This window comes from Elaeis guineensis, chromosome 11 (assembly GCF_000442705.2).
Source record: "Elaeis guineensis isolate ETL-2024a chromosome 11, EG11, whole genome shotgun sequence".
Classification (NCBI taxonomy): Eukaryota; Viridiplantae; Streptophyta; class Magnoliopsida; order Arecales; family Arecaceae; genus Elaeis; species Elaeis guineensis.
Genome location: NC_026003.2, coordinates 51,733,611 through 51,738,700, shown reverse-complemented (window position 1 = coordinate 51,738,700; position 5,090 = coordinate 51,733,611).

Genomic DNA, 5,090 nt, shown 5'->3' with positions numbered 1-5,090 from the left:
GTTAAGAATTTTTTGAAGTTAAAATTCCTTCTTTTTTAATCGTGGAAATTCGTTGAAGTTGGAAATCCTGTCAGCCTGATCCATGCGCCTGACCAAGTGTCCAACTTGTGAAGGACTCTAACCCATTTGTCACGCCACTTTTTTATCTGAATTTTTTTTCACAACATTCTCATGTTAGCGCCTTAATTTTTGGCCATTGGATGGACAAAATTACTTTGATGGGTGGTAGAAAAAAATTATGCCATGCGAAGCTGCGCGACTCATCGGAGAATCATCGAAAAAAATGTTTCGAAGAGTCCTTCTGCATGAAGCATCTCTTGGATTTTTTCTCGATGATTGCCATATGTCAAAAACTTTCAGATAGGCATGAAAATTCATCAGGAGGTGTGAGATTTTCTGATGGATGCGAGATGGCGCATGGAAGGGGCGCAAAAAATTCCCGAAGGCAACCCATCGCTAAGTATTTAAAGGGGGTGCGCCGGGGGATTGGATTCATTCAGATTTTCAATTCCTCCTTTCTTTCTAACATCCTCTCCCTATTGTCCAATTAGTCTCTTCCTTCTCTTGTTAGGACAAGTCCAAAAATAGAAAGGACAAGTCCGATTTTAAGACAAGAGTCTAGGAACAGAATTAAGAAAGACAAGGAGAGAAGAAAGGTAGGGATAGGAAGGCTAGGAGAAGAGGAAGAGCGTCTTGAGGTCCTGGTGTTCAAAAAAATTCTCAGAGTGAGAATTTTGGAGGAGGAATCATCTCAAAGAGTTGGTGTCCTGATCATAGCCCTATGTGGATCACCGTTGGAGGGCGAACACTGGGGCGCCTGGTGGAGGTTCTGCCGAAATTTGGATTAAGCGCTGCAGGTGTTCTTCTATAACTTAAATTTAATCTTGAATTTATGTTATATATGATTGTTAATCATCAAGGAGATACTGGTTTAAGGGTTTAATATTTAGGATTTCTTTATTAAAATTTGAAAATCCATTATGTTTCCACTGTGCATGCCCACTCTGAAACCCTACAGTGGTATCAGAGCCGGCCTTGTTTGGTTCAATCATATATACATAATATTTATGTGATCCATAGTATGATTTATACTATAAAATGATTTATGCTTTCATATGATGATATGAAATAATACATATATCATTCACCACTTCATCATCTTGACATAAGGTTGTCCTAGCATAATGGGATTATGCTGCAAGGTTGTCCTAGGATGATGAATGTCCATATGTTACACTTGCATATGTAAAAAATTTTAATGTTGATACATAAATGGGTATTATGTAGTTAGAATGTGCATGAGACCAAATAAAAGCCCTCATTAGAAAATTATATTAAGTGGTAGTGATATGCAACTATGGGTTAACCAATTCTTGATCAATTGATCAATTGATGTCAAAAAAAGTGCTATAGGTGATTTTTTAATTGGTTCCATTGTCTGACTTGGCCAATTTATTGGTGTCTAAGGAATGCAATGGGGGGACCCCCACCTTACTTACCTGGCCAATTTGATTAAGTGATCTTGATATTGAAAAACCCTAATATTGAAAATACTATTAAGGGCCTTCCTTCATGCTAGGTTAATGTTACATCATGAACTATGGCTAGTTTGTTGTGTTAACATGAGGCTTGTCATAAGGATTGATATAGCATAATCCTGGTGCATAGAAGATGCTTACGGCAATTTTGAATATACTGCTTTGTTGTGTTAACACAAGGGCAGTTATATTAGAATTTGACTGTATTGAAATGAAGGGTCTAACTTAACTAAAATATTATAGCTTGTTGTGCTAACACAAGGCTAATAATATTTTAGAGGCCAAGATATAATATTGAAAATTGTATGAGATGCAATTGGAAAGTATTTCCTACCTATGAACTCATAAGGGTTTGTTGTGTTAACACAAGATCATTATGAGGAATTAGAGTCTCAATCCACTAAGATAAATATAACATATGTCTCGTTCATCATAGTAGAGGGTTATGATGTTCGATAAAATAGTGGGAGGTACAATTAAATCTAAAAACCTTATTTAACTGTATGAGTTAGTATGAGTTGTTTGCTTATGTAATATTCTTTAATTATTGTAGATTAAATTCTACAAATGGCATCTTCACTATCATTGCGAGAAATTTTAGATTCCAACAAGTTGACCGGTCCCAATTATGTGGACTGGTTGAAGAATTTAAAGATCATACTCACTCAGGAGAAACTCTCCTATATTCTTGACATCCCTGAACCACAAGAGGTTGGGGATGATGCCACAGAAGAGGAGGTATCCACATACAGGATGTGGAAGAATGACAGTTTGACTATCAAGTGCATCATACTGGCCTCTATGAGCAATGAGTTGTAGAGGCAGCATGAGAGCATGGATACTCAATCCATACTCCTCAATCTTAAAGAGTTGTATGAAGAACAGAGTAGAACTGCTAGATATAAGATATCTAAGCAGTTATTCCATGCTAGAATGACTGAGGGATCATCCGTACAGGACCATGTCCTGAAGGTCATTGATCTGATCACTAGATTGGGTCAACTTGGTTTTGTGATGGATGGAGAATTAAGTCAGGATTTGATCCTGTAATCTCTTCCTGAGTCATTCGCTCAGTTTGTTGTGAACTATCATATGAACAAACTGAATACCTCCTTACCTGAGTTGTTAAATATGTTTAAGACAGCTGAGAGCCATATTAAGAAAGAAAAGGCTCCACTTCTTCTTGTGGGTAAAACCTCTAAGAAGAAGTCAGGTTTTAAGGGTTCAAAGAAAGCACTGAATCCTAAGGGTGGCAAGATGAAGAAGAAGGGGAAGAAAGTCTCCAGACAGAATACCTGCTTTCACTGCGGCAAGGCAGGACACTGGAAAAGAAATTGCAAATTATATCTTGCAACTATAAAGGCAGGTGCAAGCGATGCACCAAAAGGTATGTATGAGATACATATAATTTTGTCATTAAGTTCTTCCATTCATACTCTTGGGTATTGGATACTGCCTGCGGTTCTCATATCTGCAAGTCGTTGCAGGGGCTGCAGAATATTAGAGTGCTGAAGAAGGGTGACTTCGAGCTCTACAGTGCTGGAGAAGAGTCAATCCAAGCAGAGGCTGTAGGGACATATATGTTAAAGTTACCTTCTGAAAGATCTTAGAGCTAGAAAACTGTTATTATATGCCTAAGATCATTAGAAATATTATTTCTGTACCGTTACTATTGCAACGAGGTTATGAAATAAATGGAAAGAGCAATAGTTGCTCAATTTCTTTTTTAATGAAATTATCTGTCATGGCGTTATTAATAATGGTCTTCTAATTCTATCTAATGATAATGTTTTCCATATTAATGAAAGTAAAAAGCGAAAGAGAGAAGAGTTGAATAATACTTTACTTTGGCATTGTCGACTTGGTCATATATGTGAGACAAGGATTAACAAGTTATACAAAGAAGAGTTCTTTGATCCTTATGATTATGAATCATTAGGTACTTGTGAATCTTGTCTTATGGAAAAAATGAATAAGACTCCATTTAGTGGACATGGAGAAAGGACAAGTGAGTTATTAGGACTTGTACATACTGATGTATGTGATCCTATGACAACAGAAGCCAGAGGAGGATACTCTTATTTTATAACGTTCACTGATGATTTATCTAGGTTTGGATATGTGTATCTTATAAAACATAAGTCCAAAGCCTTTGATAAATTTAAAGAGTATTAAAGTACGGTCGAGAAACAAACTGAAAAAAATATTAAAATCCTTCGATCTGATCGAGGAGGAGAATACTTATCCAATAAATTTTTAATCATTTTAAAGAAAATAGAATTCTCTCATAATGGACCCCTCCCTATACACCACAGCTAAATGGTGTAGCAGAAAGGAAGAATCGCACTTTATTAGATATGGTACGGTCCATGATGTGCCTTACAGATTTGCCAATTTTTTTCTGAGGATATGCCCTAGAAACTGCTGTCTATATCTTGAATAGAGTACCTTCAAAATTTGTACCAAGCACTCCATATGAGATATGGAGAGGAAAAAAGCCTAATCTTAAGTATCTTAAGTTATGGGGCTGTCCAGCTTATGTTAAAAGAAATTTTGGACATAAGCTGAGTGCTAGGGCAGATAAATACTTGTTTGTAGATTATCCTAAAGAGAGTATAGGATACCTCTTTTACCATCCTACTGAACATAAGGTGTTTGTCAGTAAATATGCCACTTTTATGAAAAAAGAGTATATCCTAGAAAGAGGCAGTGGGAAGAAAATTGAACTTGGAGAAGTTCAAGACCCACAAATGCAAGCACAAGATGATCCTCAACCAAAAATATCCATTAATAAAGTACAAATATAAAGTACACCTCCTCTTCGAAGGTCAGATAGGGTGCGGAATGCACCTATGAGGTATGGATTTGTTATTGAGAATAATGAAGCCCACATCATTGAGAATGATGAACCTTTGACCTATACGGGAAGCCATCATGAGAAGGGACTCAAACAAATGGCTAGAGGCTATGAAATCCGAAATTGACTCCATGTATTCCAACCAAGTGTGGACTTTGGTTGATGCACCAGAGGGTGTGACCCCTATTGGATGCAAATGGGTCTATAAGAAAAAAGATTGGAGTGGATGGCCAAGTTGAAACCTATAAAGCTAGATTAGTAGCCAAAGGTTTCAGGCAAAAATAGGGTATTGATTATGATGAAATATTTTCACCTGTTGCTATGCTCAAATCTATACGGATTATGCTTGCAATAGCAGCATACCATGATTATAAGATTTGGCAAATAGATGTAAGACCGCCTTCCTTAATGGTTATCTTGAGGAAGAGGTTTACATGTCTCAGCCAGAAGGGGTTTGTCTCAAAAGAGAGAAAAAATCAGGTATGCAAGCTTAAGAAATCTATTTATGGATTAAAACAGGCCTCGAGGGGTTGGAACATCCGATTTGATGTTACAGTCAAAGAGTTTGGCTTTTATCAAAAATGTGGATGAATGTTGTGTATACAAGAAGACTAGTGGGAGTGCCATTATCTTCTTAGTTTTATATGTGGATGACATACTTCTTATTGGGAATGATATCCCAATGTTACAATCGG